Source organism: Eubalaena glacialis, chromosome 8 (genome assembly GCF_028564815.1).
Source record: "Eubalaena glacialis isolate mEubGla1 chromosome 8, mEubGla1.1.hap2.+ XY, whole genome shotgun sequence".
Taxonomy (NCBI): domain Eukaryota; kingdom Metazoa; phylum Chordata; class Mammalia; order Artiodactyla; family Balaenidae; genus Eubalaena; species Eubalaena glacialis.
The window spans coordinates 72,798,869-72,808,732 of record NC_083723.1 but is presented as its reverse complement, the minus strand read 5'-3'; the positions used below and the strand labels follow the sequence as shown (position 1 = coordinate 72,808,732).

The following is a 9,864-nucleotide window of genomic DNA, read 5'->3' as shown; positions in this document are numbered from 1 at the left end:
GTGTTTATATCTCTTTTATTTCTCTGTCAGAACAGTCCACTGTAATGAGATTACAAACTCAAGCAGGGTTTATCCCTAATGGCTATACATCAACACTTAATTGTCATACTTTTTCTCAGAGGTAAGTAGGTTTACCATGCATGTTTTCCCCAAAATGAAAAGTTGTATCTACAGGAAGGAAAAAGAAGTAAATAAACTTAAAATTCTACAGTGATTATTGGGAGTTGTAGGATGTAGGGTGTGGACCAGGCAATCCATGGCATTCACATTTCTATTTGCATGAAACTCTTCAATTAGAATTGGTCCACCCTTTTTATTTATTTATTTTTTAAAAAGATTATCCAATTTTATTGTAAAAAAGTAAACTTCCATTTACAAATTCCAAGCACTTATCAAATGTTACTATTTGAGGTATAGCAGAAGCCAGTTAGTTAAAGATACAGATTCTGGACTCAGTCTCAGACTTTGAAAACCGATGCCCTAGGCCATTTCGTTTCCAAAATCTTATCATTGGATAAATTCTGTTGTAATTAATGATTTTTCCATTTTACTTCTTTTTTACTTGTAGGTACATTTTAGTGAAGTAAAACATATAAAGAAAAGTATACTCATATAAAGTGTGTGTTTGATCAAATTTCACAAAGTAACACAATTTTAAAAACATAACCCACATTAGTAAATTGAACATTACCAGTATCCTTCTCATGTACTTTCCCGGGCACTACTAACCCTCTCCAAAGACAGTCTCTATCCTTATATCATCAAGTAGTTCTGCCTATCTGGAATATCATATAAAAAGAATCTTGTAGTATGTGTTCTTTTTTATCTGGCTTCTTTTACTCAATATTATGTTTCTGAAAGTCATCTATACTGTTGAATTTGTCAATACTTTGTTCATTTTCATTACTGTATAATATTTCTTTGTATATATATTCCACATATTTTTCTTTTTTTTAACATATTTATTGGCGTATAACTGCTTTACAATGGTGTGTTAGTTTCTGCTTTATAACGAAGTGAATCAGCTATACATATACATATATCCCCATATCTCCTCCCTCTTGCATCTCCCTCCCATCCTCCCTATTCCCACCCCTCTAGGTGGTCACAAAGCACCAAGCTGATCTCCCTGTGCTATGCGGCTGCTTCCCACTAGCTATCTATTTTACATTTGGTAGTGTATATATGTCCATGCCACTCTCTCACTTTGTCCCAGCTTACCTTTCCCCCTCCCCATATCCTCAAGTCCATTCTCTAGTAGGTCTGCGTCTTTATTCCCATCTTGCCCCTAGGTTCTTCATGACCATTTTTTTTTTTTAGATTCCATATATATGTGTTAGCATACGGTATTTGTTTTTCTCTTTCTGACTTACTTCACTCTGTATGACAGACTAGAGGTCCATCCACCTCACTACAAATAACTCAATTTCATTTCTTTTTATGGCTGAGTAATATTCCATTGTATATATGTGCCACATCTTCTTTATCCATTCATCTGTCAATGGACACTTAGGTTGCTTCCATGTCCTGGCTATTGTAAACAGAGCTGCAAGGAACATTGTGGTACATGACTCTTTTTGAATTATGGTTTTCTGAGGGTATATGCCCAGTAGTGGGATTGCTGGGTCGTATGGTAGTTCTATTTTTAGTTTTTTAAGGAACCTCCATACTTGTTCTCCATAGGGTCCACCCCTTTTTATATTGACTTCATCCTTCTTGTCATCCTTCTGATTCATCCATTCCTCTCAATCTTCTTATAAATGCACATAAAATTTCACTGCCTTTGTTGTTGAAACAAAACACTATTCTTGCTATCTTTTAATTAAACTCGAGGTAAAGAAATAAAAAAGATGGGCAGATAAAGTAGTTATTTCAGGAGATACCTACCCATTAGACTCTAAAGCCTTGGTTCTCAATAGGGAGCAATTTTGGCCCCCAGGAGACATTTGGCAATATCTGGACACATTTTTGGTTGTCATGACTGGGGGTGGGTGGGTTTCTACGGGCATCTAGTGAGTAGAGGCCAGGGAGGCTACAAACCATTTCACAATGCACGCAGGACAGCCCCTGACAACAAAGAATTATCTGATTCAAAGTGCCAGAGTTGAGAAACGCTGCTCTAAAGGAATACTTAAAATTGTGAGTACAGGGCTTCCCTGGTGGTGCAGTGGTTGAGAATCTGCCTGCCAATGCAGGGGACACGGGTTCGAGCCCTGGTCTGGGAAGATCCCACATGCCGCGGAGCAACTGGGCCCGTGAGCCACAACTACTGAGCCTGCGCGTCTGGAGCCTGTGCTCCGCAACAAGAGAGGCCGCGATAGTGAGAGGCCCGCGCACCGCGATGAAGAGTGGCCCCCGCTCGCCACAACTAGAGAAAGCCCTCGCACAGAAACGAAGACCCAACACAGCCAAAATTAAATTAATTAATTAATTAATTTAAAAAAAATTGTGAGTACACATTTTTAAATAATGAAACATAATAAATTTATAAAATAGGATTGAGGAAAATATGGATTTACTTATGCCTACAGCATGGACTTTACTTTTGACCCGCAAAGTTTGTTTTACATTGATGAATAGCCTGATGATATTGCATTGTAGTCAATGTCTTCATCTGCTTGGGCTGCTATAACAAAAATACCATGGAATGGGTGGCTTAAACAACAGACATTTATTTCTCATGGTTCTGGGGTCTGGGAAGTCCAAGATCAAGGTGCCAGCAGATTCAGTCATAAGTATGAGACCCTACCTCCAAATACCTATACATTGGGGATTAGGATTTCAACATATGAATTTTGGGGGGAAGCAAACATTCAGCCCATAACAGTCAACAAAATAAATCTGCTTTTATTACTTAAATCTAGACAAGGACAGACAGTATCATAATTTCAGTGGAAAAAAATCTGTGAATTACATTAAATAAGCTTATTGAAAAAAATCTCTTTCAAGCATTAGCACTATGCTGTTACACTTCATATTCCACATTTCCATTTTCTTTACACATGTCCCTGCATCATTGAAGGTGTTACGATACAGAGGAAGAACTTGGCCCGGGAGGCAGAAAACCTGGGCTCCAGTCTGGACTGGGCTAAGCACGTTAAGGTACCTTGGGTGAGTCCGACTCACAAGATTTCATGAGTCAAATGGAGACACTAATGAAATAATACACATGAAAACCGTTTTGTAAACAGTGAAGCTCTGTACAAACGCGAGGGGTTTTCATTATCACATTGAGCTAATTAAGGAGGAGATTGAGACATTTTGAAGGCTCTTTCTCAGCTTTGACTACTCCCCTCCCCCACTTTTGGAAAAGGACGTTCCAGTCACTGAAGGGACCCAATGTGATGGGGGCCTTTCTGCAGTTTTCCCAGCCCCTGTCCTCCGGCTTTGTCACTACACTTGGGTTCTCCCGGACATACATAGGATTTTTCCCAGTTTTTATGAGACTCTGGTTAAATTTCAGATAAACCAGTCTGCAGTGCAGCAACTGCACTATTTGACTGGGCTTGGGTCCTCATAAGGGGAAAGGAGGGTCTTGTTTGAGAGGGCTGGTCTGGGGCAAGAATTCTGCTCCAGGAGTGTTTCAAGGTCAGAAGTATAAGAGGGCTAAGAATATGTTCTAGGTCCAAATGTGACAAATTCGCAGGCAGACACTAGATTGAGAGCCCTCATAGAGTGACACAAGTGCCTCAGGAACTGTCCATTTGTTCATTAATGAAGCTGGGGTAGATGTGAGAAGCAGCTTGGGATGGGATGCTTTGTGTCCTGAAGGCAGACAGGTTGGGGTCATTTGGCACTGGAAGAGGTGAAAAAGAAAGGGATATAATGAAAACCAAAGTCAGCTAATCTTTCTTGGAGCTAGCTCTCATGGGAGTCAGTAAAGTGTTAGCTGAATGGACACATCTCTCAAATAGGGCCATAATCCTGGATTGGAAATATGACCTTTCATCTTCCTCCTTTTCAAAAAAAATCAATTTCAAGGTAATAGGGACTTGGACGCAAAGAAGTTTAATGTCATCTTGGAAAGAATTTTGGATTTGCAAGACGTGGTTTGAATCTCAACGAGCTCTTAGCCTCAGATCCATTTATCTAAAATGGTGATACTAACAACTTTTTACTAATTCATATGGTTGTTGGGAGGATTAAAGAAATAAAGTATATAATGGCATTTTTAGCACTAGAGAGTCATCTACAGATCTTGGTCTTCCTTCCCTCACTGTATATTTCTTTTCTCTCTTCCTCTTCTCCCTAATATTCTCCCCTACCCTGCTCCCTCTCCTCGCTCTTCTCACCCATATGCCCTCCCCTTCCCTTCCTCCTTCTGTAACTCACCATTTTCGCTGATGGAAATTGAAAATGCAAACTAATGCCATATTGTTCCTGCATCCTCTTTTCAGGCTAAGCATGTTTTACAAGACTTATTCAGATAAAGATTAAGTTAATGGGCAACCTTAAGGTTAAATGACACAAATAATGTTCTGTATATTAGTGATATTGCTCTTAAAGCATAGTGCATTTCTATGCATTCATGCCCACCTTGGGATACACTGTTTCAAATTCAATTTCTTTATGGCTGCTAACAATTCTGACCTAACTGGTAGGTTGTACACTTGGGTAACATGGCAGCAGTTCTTCAAGGCCACTCTAAATCATGACCAGGAAGAGAATCATAATTTCCTTTCAGAAATAAACTCTTCTACAGACTGATAACTAACTGAAGAATTGCAGGAGTCCTTTGTTTGTCCTTGTTGACTATATTGCCAAAGGGAGCTTGTTCAATAGTGGGTATGAAAATGCTCCTTTGATACTATTGGAACATACTGAATATATATGTATATATATATTTTTTTAAATTATTTATTTAATTTTGGCTGTGTTGGGTCTTCGTTTCTGTGCGAGGGCTTTCTCTAGTTGTGGCGAGCGGGGGCCACTCTTCATCGCGGTGCGCGGGCCTCTCACTATCGCGGCCTCTCTTGTTGCGGAGCACAGGCTCCAGACGCGCAGGCTCAGTAGTTGTGGCTCACGGGCCCAGTTGCTCCGCGGCATGTGGGATCTTCCCAGACCAGGGCTCGAACCCGTGTCCCCTGCATTGGCAGGCAGATTCTCAACCACTGCGCCACCAGGGAAGCCCCCTGAATATATTTTGATGCTTGAAGTGTAGCAGGGTTGAGGGCTTATATCAAAGCAGTTGATTGGTCATTTCTTTATTTCCTTGTATAGAAAGAGCAGCTAGCCATTTTGGTGCCTTGGTGACCCCCGAGGGTCTAGTATATCGGTTTTTCTATTGCTGCTGTAACAAATTACCACAAACTTGAAAAACACAAATTTACTGTCTTACAATTCCATAAGTCAGAGTATGACATCGGTGTCACTGGGCTAAAATCAAGGTCTTGCAGGGCTATGTTTCCTTCAGTAGGCTCTAGGGGAAAATCAGTTTTCCTGCCTTTTCCACTTCTAGAGGCTGCTCCCCATGGCTCTTGGGCCCCTTCCCCCATACTCAAACCAGCAACATTGGATCAGGTCTTTTTTCTCACTGTCTGATTCTCTCCAGCTGGGACTGGTCCCCTGCTTTCAAGGACACATATGATTAGATCAATGCAGGACAATGCTCCAAGAGTTAGAGCGTGGACATTTTGAGGGGATCATTTTTCTACCTGCCACATTTATGTTTAGCTGTTGGAAATAGCTAGAGGATCTTTTTTTTTTAAGAAGTATTCCCATCACATTCTCATTCTTTACAATTCCATTTTTTAGAAACTGGCTTCCTGAATTTCTTCTGTTCTCCATTTTGTTCTCTCAAAGTATGTTTCTGTCAATGGTCAATTCCTCATTGGTTTTCCCTCTCCCTTCACCCCATTTTCTGTTAAGTGGTCTGCACATTGGTCCTAATCCTCTAACTCTACCAGATTTCTTTATATTCCAGATGTCATCTTTCTTCTTCTTTCTGCTACAGATCCTCTTCTTTGCTACCCACCCTATGTGTCTTTTCAATACATTTCCCTCTAGATTCATGGTGTGTGTCTGTCCCAGAAATAGGTCAGAAAGAGACAGTGATTGACTAATGTCGAACATTTTCTTCCAAGTGAAGAATAATATAATCCCACTATTTTTTAAATTACAAGTGATATAACTCTACGGTTTCCATCAGAAACACACCTGTCAAGTGACTGTATTTTTGCCCTTCGGTGAAGGGCTGGATGTGAGAAATAGTTTACCTAGTTCACCTCATCTCTGATTTATTCGATCTGTATTTCTAGCTGTGACTATAGATTTTAATTCTTTATGAAGTTATCACCATGTTCATAGAGAAAATTTTTTCTCATCATCTTTAATTTAAACATTTTGTTGAAAAAGAAAAATCTCAATTGCCTGGGTTGCATTTTATACAAATTCAGGTAATGAGTACGCCTGTCCTAGTTTAAAATGTTATGTTGACATTTTTGGAGAAGAAATTTTTCTAGCATTACAAATGCATCCTTAAAAATGTTCTCTAAAATGTAATTTTTAGTCTATGTTAGAAACCAACTGCAAGATTTTTTTTCTATCTAGACTGTTATGGCTAAAAGTACATATTTTCCTCCCATATATATATGTGTATATATATATATATATATACACATATATATATATACATATATATATGCTAAGAGTACATATTTTCCTCCCATATAAATATGTCTGAAAAAAATATGCCTTTTTCAGCAACTTATTTAAGAAGAAGGATTTCAAATGTTCATAGCTATCCCCAAATATGCATTATTGGCAAGCATCTGAATTTGCAGGGATTATATAGAGATACAGAGAATTTCTAGAAATCGGTAATGAGTTAGCATATACAAAGTTATCATCAAATACCTCTATCATTTATTCTCTTTTAAAATTTACACCATTCATCCTCTCTATAACTTTTTTTTCCCAAGTAGGGATAATTTTCAGTAACAGACCAAAGCTCATTTGAATGCAGTAATGGTTCTATAAATAAAGATGTTTTTAATAATATACAGCTTCGTTAGAGTCAAGTTGAATTAATATAGGAGGTATAGGGTGTGTTTGAAGATCTCAGATAAAGCAAGTTACAGTGAAAACTCATTCAATGCTAACTAAAAAAAAAACATATGATCCTCAAAATATACAATATTTATCAGAGGTGGCAATGGATTACTAGGAATTCTTAAAATTGAGTGTAGAGTAGAATCACTTGAGGAGCTTATTAAATATGAGGATTTCTGGCCTCATTTTAAGAGACTCTGATTTTGTTGGCCGGGGCGAGGATGGGGGGCATGGCTCAGAAAGCTCCATTCTGGTGTTTCTGACGCTGGTGGTTTTTGAGGCGTTTTTTGAAACATTGGGTTAGGTAAAGTTAAGGAAGTGAGTAAAGGACCAATAGTACTCAGCCCAGGAAGAGAGATGGCTTAGAGAATGAACACACTAGCAGACCCAAGTAGAGGCAGTGGGACCTTGGATGGAACCGGTCACCGCAAACATGGAAGTGGCAGTGCCCGTAGGACCCTCTCTCTGGTCCACCAGCCTTTCCCCAGTTTTTGATAGGGACAACTGATGTTTCTCAAGCTTGTATGAAGGGTTTAGCAAACACAGCTTCAAGACAAGCCCCTAGCCCTTCTTCCTATCTACAAACCTCCTTTTATTAAGACAGTGTGGAAACTTCACTGGACTCAGAGCCTGAAAACTATAAGAACTAGCTTTTTAGAACTCTCAGTAGGGAGTCGACCTATCCTGCCTGTCTTTATCCCTAAAGATCTAAATTAAGAACAGCCAGGTGTCAGCATGGTGTGCCCAACGGGCCCCTCGCCAAGGCCAGGTCTAAAATTCTTTTAAGTTTTTAAAAAAGGATAGGTCTCTAATTCCATAACTAGAGGTTAACTTAGAGGTATCCTTTTAGTTAGAAGACTTTCAGAGTCCAATCAGTTCACTGATCACGAGGTAGGGAAGGAGAAGTGTATAGATTCTCTCTTGCTCTCATGCAGCATCTGACAGCAACACAGAGAAGGAAACAGTACAGCAGGTGGATGGGCAGGCAGAGGAGGGACTTCAAAAGGTTCTGGTTCCCCCCAGGCTGGGCCTCTTCACTTTCAGCAGGGCAGCCATTGGCAGAAGCTGAGCATGGAGGCCTCTCAGGCAACTCAGCTTCCCATCCGTTCTCATTTTGTTTGTTTAGGTTTTTAGTACAACTGACGTCTTAGAAGGCCCTTCCTTTCCAGGGAATTCACTAATCAAGGTAATACTCTATTTGTTTCCATAAACAAAGCCTTATGAAACAGCAATTCATTCATTAACTAAGAAATGTGATCATTTCCACTGTTGTACTCAAGTGCTTCAAAGCACCGTTGTTGTTGTTCACATCAATTAATCTAGGTAACTGGGAAACGTGAGTAACACAGGACTAAAATATACCCCAACTGATTTTACAAGATTAAAAAAAAAAAAAACCAAACCTAAGATATCTAAACTCATGTTGTCTTAAGCATGTTAAGAACTTGCTTCATAGGGAAGAATAATCAGAGTTACAGAGGAGAGGACGGTCACTTCATTTTAGAATGAAGTAATTATTATTCCATAGAACTTACTGGAGCTTGGAAAGTTTCAAATAGCTTCTTCCTTTGTGCTGGGAATACACTGGGAAGAAATACCTCCTCCAGGAAGGGTGAATGCCAAGTTAGCGTCAAGCTAGGGAATATGGAAAACAATTTTTAAATTTTATTTATTTATTTATTTACTTATTTATTTATATTTTCTTTTGGCACGTTGGGTTTGTGCCCAGACTTTTCTCTAGTTGTGACAAGCGGGAGCTACTCTTTGTTGCGGTGCGCGGGCTTCTAATTGTCGTGGCTTCTCTTGTTGAGGAGCACAGGCTCTAGGCGCGTGGGCTTCAGTAGTTGTGGCGCGTGGGCTCAGTAGTTGTGGCTCGTGGGCTCTAGAGCACAGGCTCAGTAGTTGTGGCACATGGGCTTAGTTGCTCCGCGGCATGTGGGATCTTCCTGGAGCAGGAATTGAACCCGTGTCCCCTGCATTGGCAGGCGGATTCTTAACCACTGTGCCACCAGGGAAGCCCTTGGAAAATTTTTGATCAACATTTTTATTATTAAAATGTTTTTGTGGTCTAAGTAAAGATGGATATTAAATTTCAAAAATAAATGTTAGATCTAATTAATTACCTAGACATAGTCTTAATACTTAATTCAAGGGACAGCTCATGACTAAGAAGAAAAAAAAGAGTCACTAAACAGCCATCCTTTCCAAATAACAAATTGTATACATTTCAAGGGTACAGAAAACAAATGTTGTTATGAGGTTTTTAAAGAAATTTACAACAGAAAGTGCCTGAATAAATAGAGATGGTTAAAGTGATAATCGATTAAAGACTTTTACAGGAAAATAAAATTAATCTGCCTCCTACACATTCCACCTGCTCCAACTAATTCTTTCAGTCTTTTTCTATTGAGATGTAATTCACATACTATAAAATTTACCCTTTTAAAAAGTATAAAGTTCAGTGGATTTTGATATTTCTCAAAGTTATACAACCTCACCACCACCTAATTGAAGGATATTTTATCACACCAAAAAGAAGCCCTGACCCATTAGCAGATACTTCTCATTCCTCCCTCCCCCCACTCCCCTGGCAGCTACTAATCTACTTTCTGTCAATATAGATTTGCTTATTCCAGATATTTCATATAAATGGAATCATACATGTGGCTTTTGTGTCTGGCTTCTTTCCCCTAGCATAATGATTTCTAGATTCATGCATGTTTTAGCATGTTATCAGTACTTCACTCCTTCTTATGGCTGAACAATATTCCACTGTGTAGATATACCATATTTTGCTTATTTATCCATCAGTTA

The 9,864-nt window shown here is 39.2% G+C and overlaps 1 long non-coding RNA gene across 1 annotated transcript in view; it reads right to left on the bottom strand.

Annotated features, from left to right (window-relative positions):
• Positions 1 to 3,543: 3,543 nt before the first annotated feature.
• The window catches only part of LOC133096811 (uncharacterized), an 89,720-nt gene continuing 83,399 nt past the window's right edge, over positions 3,544 to 9,864 (bottom strand). Inside the window, exon 3 of the long non-coding RNA XR_009701837.1 lies at positions 3,544 to 3,796. This is a non-coding gene — a long non-coding RNA (uncharacterized LOC133096811). The remainder of the gene's footprint in view (positions 3,797 to 9,864) is intronic.